Source organism: Kogia breviceps, chromosome X, assembly GCF_026419965.1.
Source record: "Kogia breviceps isolate mKogBre1 chromosome X, mKogBre1 haplotype 1, whole genome shotgun sequence".
Lineage (NCBI taxonomy): Eukaryota > Metazoa > Chordata > Mammalia > Artiodactyla > Physeteridae > Kogia > Kogia breviceps.
Window position 1 is genome coordinate 4,190,637 of NC_081330.1, and position 18,364 is coordinate 4,209,000.

The following is an 18,364-nucleotide window of genomic DNA, read 5'->3' on the forward strand; positions in this document are numbered from 1 at the left end:
ACATTCCTACTATCCATCCAGATTAATTTCAAGCTGACAGTGACCTCGCTGATAACAGTGAGCCTCTAAGAAACCGTCGTAATCATTGGCCTCCATCTGTTCCTTCGTGCGTTCCTTCCCTCCCGCACCCACTCGCCCAGCCACTCACTTAATCAGCATTACTGAGTTCCTGCTCCAAGCCAACCCCCTGCCGCATTCTGCAGATACTGAAACAAATACAGTATCTGCCCTCCGGCTTAACGAGGAAGACAGACCTGGAAAAATAATGACCACATAGTGCTAACATTTCCGCATCGACTTATTGAACGCATATTCTGGGCCGGGCACTATGGGAGGCACTAGATATACAAACACAAACAAGAGGTTCCTGCCTCCGGGGCTCAGAAAAACAAACAGCTGGGAAGGCAGACGGAATGAGGATATGTTGCAACGCGGACTAGAAATACGAGGAATGTACAAATTATGCGAGAGCACAGAGCAGAAAGTGAAGCTTGTAAGGAAGTCTGTGAAATAGGGACTATTCATATGTCCATCTCACACACAAGGAAACCGAGGTACAGGGAAGCGGGGTGACAGCTGTAAGTGGCAGAGCCAGGGTTCAAGCGCGGGTCTGTGAGACTTAGGAGTTCAGGTTACCCACTCTGTCGTCCTGCCTGAGGGCCTCTTCCAATACCCCCATTCCCTTTCCGCTGTGCCACGCTGGTCACACCTCCAAGGGCACAGCGCAGGTGATCAATGAGTGTCTGCTGAATGAATCAGTAAACTATGCAACCTCACAGGGCTGTCGGAAAGGTTCCCTGGGATAAGTACTAGGTCATCTGAGGTCACTGTGAGGATATAAAGACCCCACACCCAGAGGATCTCTGCTGGGTGGGCCACTATTACCAAAGAGAGCAGCCAGGTAACTGGTGTGTCTGGATAGCTAGTGATAGGCATCGGGGAGCTTTGAGAGTGGGGGCCAGGACCTCAGTCACAGGGACTGGGACGGGAAGGGGCAAGGGCCAGGCACAGTCACAGCCCTGGAGGGCTCATGCGCTGAGTGCAGGGGCTCCGGGACCCGGATCTAGTCACCCAAACTAGGCCAGCAGCACAGAGAGGCGACAGCCTGCCAGGCTGACCTGGTCCCTAGTCCGCCAAGCCACTGGAAAGCCCTCTGATGGTGAAGGAGGAGGAAAAAGAGGGGACATGGAAGGGGGAGGAGGCAGAGAAGGACGAAGAGGAGGAGGGTGGAGGAGGGGGAAAGGAGAATAATGGCAGCTGACGTTTACCCAGTGCTGAGGGTGGGCCAGGTGCTGGGCTGAGTGCTTTACAGGCAGTCGGGCAGTCAACCATCCCGTGAGGCAGAAACTAACATTTAACTCTCCATTTTATAGACGAGGCATTAAGTAACCTACTTGACATTACAAAGCCAGGATTTGAACTCCAGCAGCCCGACCCCCAGGCAGGGTTCCAATCCACTGAACTTTCCTGGGTCTCACGCTCTTACTGAGGTGGGCTAAGCTTGCTAGGGGCGAGGGGCTCTGCCCGCCTCTTCCTGCACCTATCCGAGCCCTGCCGGCAGGTAGCAGTGGCCCTGGCTGACGATGTACATGTGACCAGTCAGCACAGCAGAGAATTCAGAATCGGCTCCAGATATTTCCTCTGAATTGCAGAGAGAAGGTGCTGGGGCGCGAGCGGAAATGCTTCCATCTCCTCCTGTGAGCTCCTGAGGCTGCCAACCCCTTGATCTGTAACAACGAAGATGTTAACAGGGCCTTGCACGGGGGTCCTGCCCTGTAGTTTACAAAGCCCTTCACATATATTACTTGACGTGTCACTTTGGAGAAAACAATTGGAAAAAAAAAAAAAAAAAAAAGCTGGTTCCTGATCCTGGAAACTTTCCCCAGAAGACTGTGTATCCCTCTCCACTTCAATCCACATATATTTCCCAGATGTCTCGGGTCTTCCTGGAATTTCTATTAAGAATTTCAGCGATCCCAGCAAGAATATTCGGACATCACAATTTCTACTAACATATGGAGCCCAGATCTCCTGGTGTCAAATTAATTTCGCTTTCTACCCCAGCTGGGGCCAATGCTTCCACAGGAAGAGCAGAGGGGAAACAGGCTCCACGGGAGCTGAAGTGTCATTCCTGGTTTCTGTTCCATTAGCCCCCAGTTCAATTCCCCCACTCTACTCACAGCCCCACAGCTAGACCCACTTATCCTTACACCTAGAAGCTCAAGCCCAACCCGGTTCTCAGAGCAACCCATTCCCAGCCATAGGAGCCAATGCCTGGCCTTAGCCCTGAGGCTGGGGGATTAGGAATAGGCTGCTTTCCTGGATCTGGTAGCCCCAGAACAGCTGCCTGAGAGGCCGTGATGCTCTCAGACCAGAACTCTCCCCAAGCCCACCTCTTCCACTGACACAGTCTTAACAACCAGCCTCTTGCCTCGATTCCTATCCCTAAGTCCTACGTGTTGTCCTACCAACTATCTCAGCCCCGTTTAGAACTAGCGCCCAGGCAGATGAGAATATCTTACTTGTCTCTTCCCCCTGACACGTGGCACAGAGGATGGTCCTCAACGCACGCCCGCTGGGTGGATGAGCCCTTCCGCCCTGCCTTGGTCTCGCCCACCCTTTTCTCTGGAGCCGGCACCTTGGCCCACTGATGGGGCTGGCCACGAAGGAGGGGCCTTCTAGATGATAACTGCCCAACTGGCTGACGATCCAAGCAATACTCACGTACCCACTCTTCAGCTGTGTGCCTTTGAGCAGGTTACTGAACCTCTCGGTGTCTCGGTTTCCATCATTCCAGATGCACAAGCCTTAGCAGCACAAACACCATCCTTCTAACAACCAAAGTTTGGGTAAGCAGACTGTTCTCTCGGGGCCGGGCCACCCCTAGGGTGAGCAGAGGTAGGAGAAAGCACCAGCGTGGTCTGGAGAAGCAATGGGCTTGGAGGAGTAAAGCAGCAGCAGCAGCACAAAAAGCTGGGCCGCGCCCCTGGGAACTAGGTGTGGCTGGAAACCCCACTGCAGGCCGGAAAGACCACTTGCCCCGATGCTAGAGCCACCCTGGGAAGAGTCCGTCAAAAAGCAGGAAGGCAGCTGGGCTCTTGGCTTCGTGGTGGGGAGGGGTCCTGCCAGTGAGTGCAGCTCCTGACATAATCAAAAGAGAATCCCAGCATCTCAGGGACTCGGGCTCGTCACACTCTAGGAGAGGACAGCGGCCCAGCGAGATCACTTCTTTGCTGCTCAGAGCCCTGGAGGCTCTGCAGACCTGCTGACGTGGGGAACGTCTGACGCGGGGGTGCCCTCAGAACTCGTTTAGCCCCTTGCCTTTCTCCTACAGGTAAGGACACTGAGGGCTTGTTTTGCCTTCTGCCTGGCTCTTGAGGTACAGTTGGCCTATGCACATGCCATCCCATGAGCAGCTTCAAAACTAGCCTCAAAGAATGGCTCGTCTTGGCAACTGGACCCAAGCACTTCTCGCTGGCCCATGACCCACAGCGTCGCTCTCATCCTCTCTGCTGTGTTCCACATCTGCCCCATCTACCACCTTCATGCCGGGTCCGTTTGGTCCCTCAGCCTGAGCAATGCCCTTGGACTTCCTCTAGCTTATGGACTTGGGCTGCACCTCAGGGCTTTTCACTGGCTGTGCTGCTCCAGGCAGTGTCTGCACAGAGAACCTCTCCTTCAGCCCCAGCCAGACTGGTGCCCTCCTTTGCCTCTCCTCACGTGCATGCAGCTTCCAGGTCATGGGATTCGGTCACTGTGGCCCAGAAAAGCAATAATAATAGCAACACAAGCTCCTTGGCAGCAGGTGAGATATTTTAAACTTTTAAGATAAAGAACAGAATCCTAGTACAAATCTCAGTTTCAGCTCTGCCTAGCTACACAATCCTGAGCAAGTTACTCAACCTCCTCGAACATCAGCTTCTTTATCCATAAAATGGAAACTAAATGGGATATCGTACCTAAGTGCCTGGCAGTAGGAAGAGCTCGCTAAATTCTAACTAACATTAGGAGTAGCAACAGATGATGTAACAACCTTTACATCTTCGCCATCGGTCGAGCTGGTGCCCCAGGGCAGCTGCTCAGTAAGCGCTGAGTGAAAGATGTTTCCTGACCTGGTCAGCCCAACCAGCAGGTGAGGCAGGTAGAGGAGACCCTGGTCTCTCCAGGGATGGAGGGCTGGGGCTGGGTGGCTAAGTGACTTGTCCCAAGTCACAGTTAGTAAGCAGGACAGCCGGGACTGGGAGCTTCTGTTTCCTGACTCCCAATCTGATGTTCACTATTTTATGTCACCTGATCAAATTTAGGGCCAGAAAGGAAGGTAGGGGGCTTCCCTGGTGGCGCAGCGGTTGAGAATCCGCCCGCCGACGCAGGAGACACGGGTTCGTGCCCCGGTCCGGGAAGATCCCACGTGCCACGGAGCGGCTGGGCCCGTGAGCCGTGGCCGCTGAGCCTGCGCGTCCGGAGCCTGTGCTCCGCAACGGGAGAGGCCACAACGGTGAGAGGCCCGCGTACCGCAAAAAAAAAAAAAAAAAAAAAAAGAAAGGAAGGTAGGGATAACCGAGCATATCCTATCATCTGAGAATGTGAAAACTGAGGCCAGAGAGACCGAGGACGTTTCACAAGCCCCAAGAGCTAGCCAGCTGGGGAGTAGAGCCCAGGTCTCCTGACTGCCAGCTTACTGGTCTACCAACAACACAACAGCTTACCTTGCAAAAATCACCTCACTGTTCCTAGTTCAGCAAACATGGTCACCCTAGGCTCCAGGCGACCGCAGCTTTCTAAGGAAACACCCAAGTGGTAAGGGCAGAGGCCTCCTGCAATGACAGGCCCGCCCTCAGAGGACCAGATTCATTCTTCGCAGAGGGTGCACTTCCCATGTGATTTGAAAAAAACGTGTCAACGCGAAGCTCAGTGGCAGTCAAGAGGGCACCACCAGTCCAAGCTCGGTGGTATGGAGTACCAGGTTTGAAGCGGACCCTACAGCATTTCTGGAAGGTCAAGCATGAGCTCTGAGAAACACCCTACTTGGCGGGTCCTCCTAAAGCAACAAAGACAGTTAAATGAGGCCCACGTAGCACAGGATATTATTGTTTACATGCGACCCTTATCCCAGGGCTGTGGGAAATGGAGCCAAATTCCACAAGCTCTTTTCTCGCGAGAGAGATGCTTGGCAAAACAGAGAAGGCCAGCAATGCTTCTTGGTCTGCTGTTCTTTCTTGAAGTCAGCTTCATTTGAAAACAAAAAAATGATGTCCTCAGAATTTAAGCTCCAACCCTGGGGAGATGTATTAGGTTGTTCCACTTGGAATTAATCTGAGGATGCAAAAGTCAAACGACCATCATGTTTGCCTCAAATGAAGAACACATGAGGAGGGGGTGAGTAACTCATTCCTCAGTGTAACAAAAAAGGGATATCCACTACTCTTTGAAAGCTTTCAAAATTCGAAGGGTCTCAGCTGAAACACGAGGAGGGGATGTTTTCTGTAGAAGAAAGTCAACACCTTGTATTCTAATAGCACTTTTTTTCCCCTTGAAAATATCACCAAACACATCTGTTACACACTTCCTTGTAGTTGGGCCACGGTGAGTGCAGAAGCCTGTGGCTGATGGAAGAGGCCTGTCTCCGTGCTCACGGCATGCCCCGGCCAAGCACACAAATCAGGAGTGCCTTGCCCTACATCCTGAAGCACAGGCAAACTAATGCAGGCATCCACAGGCTCAGTAAATGTCATGCTTCTTGGTTCCCTCTGCTTCCAATATGAATAGCCATAGCAAATCTTAGACAAGTGGTCTGTCTTAGTTAGCACACTTGCTTGGGTCTTGGCAGTAAAGGAGAAAGGCCTTTGGAAAGCACCATATTTGTGGACGATCTCTAAAAATGATAACATTTTGCAGTTGGTTCTACTCTTATGGCATTCACCTACCACTTACGGCAGGCCAGGTTCTGGGCTAGGTGGTAGAGAAGAAGAGAAGAATAAAGGAGGAAACAATCGATTCTGTCTTATGGAGGAGGGATTGGGCTCGATATTTGTTGAGCTGGTCATGTAGGACATGAACAGAGCTTTGACAGACATGGGGATGGGGATGGAGTACTAATGAGAGAAGATGTAAGAAGGAAAGAAGCTGGCTAATGGCTCATGCACTCATTTGCTTAAATAGTTGGAATCATTGGATTGTAAATGGTTGGGGCTGTCTTCTCAAAGTGAATGAGGACATTCACGGAACACACACTTGTTATTAAAAGGACACAATGCCTTTTTGCAAAAGATTACATGGAGTACAAAGCAATGGACTCCCATAACTATGTTAGTATTTATTTATAAGATTTCTGAAGCTTCTAATAAACAGGAATTTGGTCTTACCTAATTGGGTTTTAATAGTTCAGACAAAATTAAGAGCTAGAGGAATTTTATACGGCTTGTTTTTCATTCAAACTTTCTATAATCCTCATCTCTTTAGAAGCAATAAATTATAACTGGAAGAAATGGACAAATTCTTAGAAATGCACAACCTGCCGAGACTGAACCAGGAAGAAACAGAAAATATGAACAGAACAATCACAAGCACTGAAATCGAAAGTGTGATTAAAAACCTTCCAGCAAACAAAAGCCCAAGACCAGATGGCTTCACAGGCAAATTCTATCAAACATTTAGGGAAGAGCTAACACCTATCGTTCTCAAACTCTTCCAAAATATAGCAGAGGGAGGAACACTCCTAAGCTCATTCTGTGAGGCCACCATCACGCTGATACCAAAACCAGACAAAGATGTCACAAAGAAAGAAAACTACAGGCCAATACCTCTGATGAACATAGATGCAAAAATCCTCAACGAAATATTAGCAAACAGAATCCAACAGCACATTAAAAGGATCATATACCATGATCAAGTGGAGTTTATTCCAGGAATGCAAGGATTCTTCAATATATGCAAATCAATCAACGTGATACACCATATCAACAAACTGAAGGAGAAAAACCATATGATCATCTCAATAGATGCAGAGAAAGCTTTTGACAACATTCAACGCCCATTTATGATAAAAACCCTGCAGAAAGTAGGCATAGAGGGAACTTTCCTCAACATAATAAAGGCCATATATGACAAACCCACAGCCAACATCGTCCTCAGTGGTGAAAAACTAAAACCACTTCCACTAAGATCAGGAACCAGACAAGGTTGCCACTCTCACCACTCTTATTCAACATAGTTTTGGAAGTTTTAATCACAGCAATCAGAGAAGAAAAAGAAATAAAAGGAATCCAAATTGAAAAGAAGAAGTAAAACTGTCACTGTTTGCAGATGACATGATACTATACATAGAGAATCCTAAAGATGCTACCAGAAAACTACTAGAGCTAATCAATGAATTTGGTAAAGTAGCAGGATACAAAATTAATGTACAGAAATCTCTGGCATTCTTATACACTAATGATGAAAAATCTGAGAGCGAAATTAAGAAAACACTCCCATTTACCACTGCAACAAAAAGAATAAAATATCTAGGAATAAACCTACCTAAGGAGACAAAAGACCTGTATGCAGAAAATTATAAGACACTGATGCAAGAAATTAAAGATGATACAAATACATGGAGAGATATACCATGTCCTTGGATTGGAAGAATCAACACTGTGAAAATGACTCTACTACCCAAAGCAATCTACAGATTCAATGCAATCCCTATCAAACTACCAATGGCATGTTTTACAGAAGTAGAAAAAATTTTTTCACAATTTCTATGGAAACACAAAAGACCCCAAATAGCCAAAGCAAACTGGAGAACGAAAGACGGAGCTGGAGGAATCAGGCTCCCTGACTTCAGACTATACTACAAAGCTACAGGAATCAAGACAGTATGGTACTGGCACAAAAACAGAAATATAGATCAATGGAACAGGATAGAAAGCCCAGAGATAAACCCACACACATATGGTCACCTTATCTTGTTAAAGGAGGTAACAATATACAATGGAGAAAAGACAGCCTCTTCAGTAAGTGGTGCTGGGAAAACTTGACAGGTACATGTAAAAGTATGAAATGAGAACACTCCCTAACACCATACACCAAAATAAACTCAAAATGCGTTAAAGACCTACATGTAAGGCCAGACACGATCAAACTCCTAGAGGAAAACATAGGCAGAACACTCTATGACATAAATCACAGCAAGATCCTTTTTGACCCACCTGCTAGAGAAATGGAAATAAAAACAAAAATAAATAAATGGGACCTAATGAAACTTAAAAGCTTTTGCACAGCAAAGGATACCATCAACAAGCCTCAAAGACAGCCCTCAGAATGGGAGACAATAGTTGCAAATGAAGCAACTGACAAAGGATTCATCTCCAAAATTTATGAGAAACTAATGCAGCTCAATAACAAAAAAAAACAAACAACCCAATCCAAAAATGGGCAGAAGACCTAAACAGACATTTCTCCAAAGAAGATATACAGATTGCCAACAAACAGATGAAAGGATGCTCAACATCATTAATCATTAGAGAAATGCAAATCGAAACTACAATGAGATATCATCTCACACTGGTCAGAATGGCCATCATCAAAAAATCTAGAAACAATAATTGCTGGAGAGGGTGTGGAGAAAAGGGAACCCTCTTGCACTGTTGGTGGGAATGTAAATTGATACAGCCACAATGGAGAACAGTAGGGAGGTTCCTTAAAAAACTACAAATAGAACTATCATACGACCCAGCAATCCCACTACTGGGCATATACCCTGAGAAAACCATAGTTCAAAAAGAGTCATGTAGCAAAATGTTCATTGTAGCTCTATTTACAATAGCCAGGACATGGAAGCAACCCAAGTGTCCGTCATCGGATGAATGGATAAAGAAGATGTGGCACATATATACAATGGAATATTACTCCTCCATAAAAAGAAATGAAACCGAGTTATTTGTAGTGAGGTGGATGGACCTGGAGTCTGTCATACAGAGTGAAGTAAGTCAGAAGGAGAAAAACAAATACCGTATGCTAACACATATATATGGAATCTAGGGGAAAAAAATGTCATGAAGAGACTAGGGGTAGGATGGGAATAAAACACAGACCTACTAGAGCATGGACTTGAGGATATGGGGAGGGGGAAGGGTAAGTTGTGACGAAGTGAGAGTGGCATGGACATATACACACTACCAAACGTAGGGTGGATAGCTAGTGGGAAGCAGCCGCATGGCACAGGGAGATCAGCTCGGTGCTTTGTGACCACCTAGAGGGGTGGGATAGGGAGGGTGGGAGGGAGGGAGGGAGATGCAAGAGGGAAGAGATATGGGAACATATGTATATATATAACTGATTCACTTTGTTGTAAAGCAGAAAGTAACACACCATTGTAAAGCAATTAGACTCCAATAAAGATGTTAAAATAAATAAATAAATAATAAAATAAATAAATGTAAAAAAATTATAACTTACCCTCATAAGATTATAAACAAAGCCTATAAGTACAGGAACAAAAATTAATCAGATACTGTTAGTTTTATTAGATAACAAATATTGCAACCACAGTCCTATGTCTGGTCAATAATGCCACAGGAAAAGTCATTCACTACTTTCTAGCCTATTGGTGAGACATTTTATGAAAATAAAAATCGTCCCCTATACTGTTAGAACATACATCTGTAAAGGTACATTTTATATCTATACCATGGATGGTAATATTATGTCCATGTCATTAACTGGGGAAGCACCCAAAGCTGAGGATCAATTATTCTTCATTGTTTGAAATTCTCGAAGGTCTTCTAGGGTTCAGAAGCAATCTCTCATTGTTAACTTCCAATGTCCTGAAATATATACCTAAAGAATTCTAGGTATTTTCATTGTTTTAAATAAAAAGAGGTACTTATCCCAGTTCTTATTAAACTTGCAAAACTACAAACTGGCCAGAACCCAACCCAGGACACATCACAGAATCCAGAGATTAATTGTTCTATAAAAGTAGCATAAAAGCAGGGAGGAAACCTCTAGGAAAACAAAGGGTGGATGGGTCAGGGAGCTGAGTTGGGTAGGACTTGGGGCGGGGGGTGGAGGGTGGGAAGGCAGCCTGACAACGAAGGACAGGAACAACGGACAGAGGTTAAGGTGGGAAACTTTTTTTTAATGTGCCCCTTTTTCTCTCCTTATCTTTGCCCTGAGAAGACCATTTTCTGCCCCTTTGCCACTGGAAGGCATGTTAGCCATAGACCTGTACCTACCAGGGGTGGCAGGGTAACTTCGGGGTGGAATTCAGGGCTGGCTGGAATGTTGGGTCCTAGGTAACATGTGCATATTGATTGGCTGTCCCTTAAGAGTTCTTCCCTACCTGCATCCACACAACAGTAACCCTGAAAGCTCCAGGACTACAACTGGGAGAGGCTTCTCTTTTTAAAAAAATTTTTATTTATTTATTTATTTATTTTTCAGTACGTGGGCCTCTCACTGCTGTGGCCTCTCCCGTTGCGGAGCGCAGGCTCTGGACGCGCAGGCTCAGTGGCCACGGCTCACGGGCCTAGTCACTCCGTGGCATGTGGGATCCTCCCGGACCGGGGCACGAACCCATGTCCCCTGCATCGGCAGGTGGACTCTCAACCACTGCGCCACCAGGGAGAGGCTTCTCTTAAAAGAGAGGAATGCCATGCCGGGGCCCAGTCACCATTTGTAACACTAGAGGTTTTCTCCCCGGAGGCATATCTTCCCTATCAAACTCACTGAGGGGCACCAGCCAAGGCTTAAGGTTTAGTTTCTCCTCAGAGTTACATATTACAACCCAAGATCACCAACAACTCTAGTGGAATAGAATCTCACTAGGAAAAACAGCCAATGGGTATTCCCTGGAAAGTATGGTGGGACAATTGAGAATAGCAGGTGAAACTGGGAGGGGTTGTACATTTTCTAATACCAAGTGAGTGCAAGGGGCCTGTGGCAAAAAGGACTGAAGCAGCTGAAGGAATCTAGCGCCTATGCATTCTCAAAGCTGACCTGCCAAGACTCCCTTCTGTGACAGAATCCCACGTTAAGGACAAATTGGCGAGAGTGAAATCAAAATGGAGCAGCATAGTTTCTTCTGATATGGCTGAGCAAACTCCCCTTGATCCTGAGCCTCCTGTAGAGAGCAACTATATACTCTGGGAAAAAATGTAAAGAAACCACAATATGAAGAGACTGGAGGATGAACAGAAGCAGGTATATTCTGAAGGGGAGTTGACACAAGGTGAGTTACCCATTGTTACAGCTTTTAGACTGAGGGCAAACTAAAACTGCTAAGTGGCTAGGACACCAAGAATAAGACACCAACATTAAATTAACAATCTTGCTGGTATGAAGAACCATAGGACAGAGTTCAGGACCACAACCATCGGAAAGTAAGGGGCGAATCCTGGAAAGAAGAGAGCCAGAGACAGAGGGAGCTCCAATTTCTATCTATAGACCCTCCCAAACTCAGCTGACTCCTGAGCCACACATAAGTGGGAAAGGATTTAGCTAAAGATAAAAGCCCTGAACTAAGATTTCAACTACCACCAAGAAGCAAAGTTTAGAGTTTAAAATCTAACTACATCAACTGTCCACCAAAACAATGAGATCAATATTTTTGAAGGAATAAATCAGAATCCAGAGTACCCATAAGATAACACTGAAGATATCCAGGCTACAATCCAATGTTATTCAACATATAAAGAACCAGGAAATTGTGATCCATTTGCAAGCACTAAAACAATCAACAGAAAACAAGAGATGACCCAGATGCTGGAACTAGCAAAAAAGAATTTTTAAGTGATTATTATAACTATGCTCAGGGGAGTAAGAGAAAATATGCTCACAATGAATGAAAAGATAGAAAATCACATCAGAGAAATAGGAACCATTAAAAAAAAAGAACCAAAGTTCCAAAATTGGAAAAACATAATACCTGAAAAAAAAATTTAAAACATCACAGGATGGGCTTAACAACAGAATGGAAATGGAAGAGGCAAAGTTTCAGTAATCTTAAGATAGAACAATAGAAATATCCAATCTCAAGAACAGAGAGAAAAATATTTTAGGCAACAAAAACACAAACAGAGCCTCTAGCACATACGGAACAATATCCAAAGGTCTAACATATATGAAATTACAGTTCTAGAGGGAGAGGTGGGGGAGAATGAGGTAGAAAAAAATAATGAATGTGTAATGGCTTGTTTCCCCCAATTTAGAGAAAGACATAACTTTAAAGATTCAAGAAGCTCAGCAAACCTCAAGAAGGTAGAAAAGAAAACTCTGGGAATATCACAGTCAAACCACTGAAAACCAAACATAATTAGAAAAATCATAAAAGCAGCCAGAGAAAAACAATGCTTTATATACAGAGGGGGAAAAGTTTCAAATATGGATGACATCTGAAACAAAGGAGGCCAGAAAAGAGCAACATCTTTAAAGTGATGGAAAAAAAAGCTAACCCAAAATTCTATACTCAGCAAATATATTCTTCAAGAATAAAGGCAAAACAGACATTTTCAGATAAAACAAAACTAAAAAAAAAAAAATCTTTGCCAGCAGACCTGAACTACAAGAAGCACTAAAGGTGTAGGAGAACAGCTCCACAACACAGTGCCCCAATGATATTTTTGGCTCTATATGGACCACTTAATCAAGGCGTGACCACAGTCTAACCTGGGTCTTGGAAGAACACTCTGCAATTCCTCCTGGAGCAAAGGAAATAAGCAGCCTGGTGAGGATCTATCACAGGGCTGTTCTCATCCATCTCCCTAATGTCAGTTGACCACAGGACTTTCCACCATGCCCCACCCCATCCTCAGGGTACAGCTAGCTGCATGCTATAAAAATATCTGTTGTTGTTTAAAGTTGACTCCTCAATGGCAGAGCAATCCATTGTTCATGCCACCTGTCACCTGGCCCCTCTGGTCCAGTATCATCCTGTGGGACTAGAGATATGGGGTACTAGTGCCATACTGATCTGGCTCTTGTTGCCTAAGTAATAAACTGAATCCATCTGGACTTGTTGTCTCTTTACCAGCTGAATCTATGTAAGTGTGACAAGCCAACTGAGCGGCTGCCTAGATACTACTTGACCTCTTGACAAAAGGAAGTTCTTTATCAGACTGAAGGGAAATTAACCAGATGGAAATGAGTTACTCCTTTAAAAAATGGAAGTGACAAATATCTTGCTAAATACCGAAAGCTATTTGTGTTCCTCTTAATTTCTTAAAATACATACGACTATTTGAAGCAAAAATGATGATGTTGTCTCATAGGCTCTATATGCAGATGTAATACATAGGACAACTACAGAATAAAGGACAGAGAAGGGCTAAATTGACCTCTGATGTTGGAAGGTTTCTATATTTTATGTATATTATCTTTACTTAGACTGTGAAAATTTACAGGTATATGTAGTAATCTGGAGTGCACACTCTAAAAGTTACTATAAAGAGGAATATCTGAAAAGCCAGGAACTTTTTTCCTTCTCTTTATTTATTTAAAATTTTTATTTTATATTGGAGTATAGTTGATTTACAATGCTGTGTTAGTTTCAGGTGTACCGCAAAGTGATTCAGTTATACATATACATGTATCTGTTCTTTTTCAAATTCTTTTCCCATTTAGGTTATTACAGAATATTGAGCAGAGTTCCCTGTGCTATACAGTAGGTCCTTGTTGGTTATCTATTTTAAATATAGCAGTGTGTACATGTCAATTCCAAACTCCCAATCTATCCTTCCCCCGAATCCCTCCCCGCCTGGTAACCATAAGTTCATTCTCTAAGTCAGTGAGTCTGTTTCTGTTTTGTAACTAAGTTCATTTGTATCATTTTTTTAAGATTCCACATATAAGTGATATCATATGATATTTGCCTTTCTCTGTCTGACTTACTTCACTTAGTATGATAATCTCCAGGTCCATCCATGTTGCTGCAAATGGCATTCTTTCATTCTTCTTAATGGCTGAGTAATAGTCCATTGTATACATGTACCACATCTTCTTTATCCATTCATCTGTCGATGGACATTTAGGTCGCTTCCATGTCTTGCCTATTGTAAATAGTGCTGCAATGAACATATGGGTACATGTATCTTTTCAAATTATGCTTTTCTCCAGATGTATACCCAGGAGTGGGATTGCAGGATCATATGGTAGCTCTATCTTTAGTTTTTTAAAGAACCTCCACACACTGTTCTCCGTAGTGGCTGCACCAATTTACATTCCCACCAACAGTGCAGGAGGGTTCCCTTTTCTCCACACCCTCTCCAGCATTTGTTATTTGTAGACTTTTTAATGATGGCCATTCTGACCAGTGTGAGGCGATACCTCATTGTAGTTTAGATTTGCATTTCTCTAATAATTAGAGATGTTGAGCATTTTTCCATGCACCTGTTGGCCATCTGTATGTCTTTTTTGGAGAAATGTCTATTTAGGTCTTCTGCCCATTTTTTGGATTGGGTTGTTTGTTCTTCTGATACTGAGCCACATGAGCTGTTTGTAAATTTCAGAGATTAATCCCTTGTTGGTCACATCATTTGCAAATAATTCTATGGGTTGTCTTTTCATTTTGTTTATGGTTTCCTTTGCTGTGCAAAAGCTTTTGAGCTTAATTAGGTCCCATTTGTTTATTTTTGTTTTATTTCCAGTAATCTAGGGGACAGATCAAAAAAGATTCTGCTGCAATTTATGTCAAAGAGTGTCCTGCCTATGTTGTCCTCTAAGAGTTGTACAGTATCCGGTCTCACATTTAGGTCTTTAATCCATTTTGAGTTTACTTTTGTGCATGGTGTTTAAGACTGTTCTAATTTCATTGTTTTTACATGTAGCTGTTCAGTTTTCCTAGCACCACTTACTGAAGAGACCGTCTTTTCTCCATTGTATATTCTTGCCTCCTTTGTCATAGATTAATTGACCACAGGTGTGTGAGTTTATTTTTTGGCTTTCTATGTTGTTCCATTGATCTATACTTCTGTTTTTGTGCCAGTACCACACTGTTTTGATGACTGTAGCTTTGTAGTATAGCCTGAAGTCAGGAAGCCTGATTCCTCCAGCTCCATTTTTCTTTCTCAAGATTGTAAAAAGCCAGAAACTCTTATGTCATGCAGAATATTTGGAGTAAAATGCTTAAAAATAAAGTAAGTTTCTTTGCCCTAAACTTGAAATAAGCTAACATTAAACTCCCTTGTCCTATCTTGGTTGATAAAAGTGATAAGTGACTTAAACATTTTTTAAAGGCAATGAATAAGTGAACATGGGAATACTTAATATTGTGAAGGTGTCAGTGACCCCCAGGTTAATGTGTAATTCAATGCTATTCCAATTAAAAATCTAGTGTGGCTTTTTAAATTTTTTTCTGAAATAATTATAGACTTGCAGGAGGCTGTAATATAGTTCGTAGAGTCCACTGACTGCTTCCCCCAGTTTTCCTCAGTAGTGACACTTTGTATGATTGTAGTAAAATACAGTTAACTAGACCACAGAGCTATTCAGTGGTTACCAGTTTTCATATGTGCTCACATGTGTGAGAGGTTCTATGCAATTTAATCACATGTGCAGACTCATGCAATCATAATCATAATTAAGATAAAAGATTGTTGCATCACCACAGAGGCACTCATTGATGCTATTCCTTTATACCCCTCATCCCTGACCCTGTCCCCTGGCAACCACTAATCTATCCTCCATCTGTATATTCTGTCATTTCAAGAAGCTTACATAATTGGAATCATACAGTATTGACCTTCTGAGCTTGGGTTTCTTCACTAACCATCAAGTCCTCAGCATCAATCAAGGATTTTGTGTATATCAGTAAATCATTTTTTTTAAATTGCTGAGTAGTATCCCATGGTATGGATGCACCATGGTTTGTTTATTCATCACCCACTGAAGGGCATTTGGGTTGTTTCCAGTTTGGGGTTATTATGAATAAAGCTACTATGAATATTTGTGTACACATTTTTATATGAGCATGAGTTTTCATTTATCTGGGATAAATACTCAAGTATAATTGCCAGGTTATATAGTACTTACATATTTAGTTTTATAAGAAATTGTCATACTTTTTTTCTAGAGTGACTATCATTTTACATTCCCACAAGCAATGTGCTTGAGGATATAGTTTCTCTATATCCTCATCAGCATTTGGTGTTATCACTATTTTTTATTATAGCCATACTAATAGGTAGGTAGTGATATCTCATTATGGTTTTTTTATGAGTGAATATATAATATGATATGATATAATATAATGTAATATAACATAATATAATATAACAGGAACCTGGCATGAGCAAATGGTAAGAGTGTGTTATCTCATTATGGTTTTAATTTGCATTCCCTGATACCTAATGATGTTTAATGTATTTTCATGTGCTTATCTGCCATCTGTGGATCCTCTTCAGTGAAATGTCTCTTCATATATTTTGCCCATTTTCTAATTGGATTATTTGTTTTATCCCTGTTGAGTTCTGAGAGGTCTTTATATATCCTAGATTCTAGTCCTCTGTTGGATATGTAGTTTGCAAATATTTTCTCCTAGTCTGTAGCTTGTCTTTTGTCTTCTTAGCATTGTTTTCACAGAGCAAAAGTTTTAAATTTTGTTCTGTTTTAATTTTTTAAGTTTAATTTTGAAGGGTTACAATTCATAAATATTTCGTTTTATGGATCATGGTTTTGGTATCGTCTCAGAATTTTTCACCAAATCCCAGATCTGTACATTTCTTCCTCTAAAAGCTTAATATTTTACGTTTAAATCTGTGAATCATTTTGATCCAGTTTGCTTTAAAACACATTCTGAATAAAATGGTCAAAGGACAAGAAGAGACAATTTACTTCTTCACAGGAAGAACCAGAACTACTAAACAAGTATGGGAAATTCAGTCTCACTAGTAACCAAAGAATGCAAAATTGCAACAATAACAAACACATATTTTAAACTAATTAAAAGAGTAAAAATTTAAGCAATTTGTTCTGTAGAATTCCCCACACTCTGGGTTTGGTTGATTACATTGTTATGGTGTTTTTAAATGTAGGTTTTATTATTATTCCGGTATAGCTAGGCCAACAGATCAGGAGACAACTGCCATTGAAAAGATAGTTTGTTACTCACAGTTCCCAAGAAGGGGACATGGCACACCACACAGGGCTACACAGGGAACCACCAAGGTCAGCCAGCAGGCAAAAGAAGTGAGGGGAAAGTATATGGGCAAAAGCCTTTACTGTGGTTTTCCAAGAGATGGATGGGAGAAACAGGTCAAGCAAGAAGGGCAGCTTTAGGATTGGATAGTTTGAGTAATTTTGGCAGGCTCTGGGGCTATAGGGGTGGTCCTTAGTTGTCTAGCGCCTGGCTCTGGGATGATTTAGGGCAGAGAGATAGTGTCCTGGACTGTGGAAGCCTGACAAAAGGAGGAGGATGGAGTATGGACTCAAGATTAGTTGGTTTGCATATCAAAGATGTGCTGTAGGCAAATTGTTTATCCCAGATTAGCTAATTCTGGTAGGGACAGTCCTGCCCTGGGTCCACAAGGGTCCACAATATCAAAGCATCATAAATATAGAAAATTAAAAAAACATGAGATACACATGGTGTTGTGGAGGTGGGAGTTTCGGTAATGGAGTGACTAGTCTATGTCTTTGCAGTTACTTCATCATGAGTTTTCCCAAAGACAACAAATACAGAACTGAATATCTTCCCATAGTGGTCCATTTGTAGGATATACTGATCCCAACATACCAAAAGACAGTGTGTTGTTAAAGGAGAAGAAAGCCAACCAACAGCAGTAGTTGGGTAGACTACAGAAATCTCAGGCCAAGCATACCAAAAGTGAGCTTTCCTCAATTTCCCAAAAGTGTCCAAAGTACCATCTGCTACTGGCCCCATCTCCTGACTAGAGAGATTCCGGATTAAGCCCTGAACTGCATGGTATTGAAGCTCCCACCATCAGACTATCAGATTTAACAATGACTGTCCCTTCCCTATATTCTGGCTCTCGAGTTCTTACATATTCTGCTTCTTATGGAAATTCCTAGTTGCAGGACACTTGCTACATGCCAGGCAATGAGAGAGGCTGGGTATAAACATCACCTTATTTAAGAGATATTGAGAAATAGACTCAAGCATATACGGAAATTTAGTATAAAACTGGCATCTCAAATCATCAATCTCAGTGATGAAGATGGCATTTAAAGTCACTTTTTAAATAAACGGTGCAGGGAAAATTGGAAAACTATAAAATAAGATCCATACCTCACACCATACATGAGAATAAACTAAAAATAACGGGGGGGGGGCCTAAATGTAAAAAATGAAACCATACAAGTACTAGAAGAAAACGTGTAAATTCCTCTTTATCTATGACGCAGGGAAAGGCTTTATAACTATGACTAA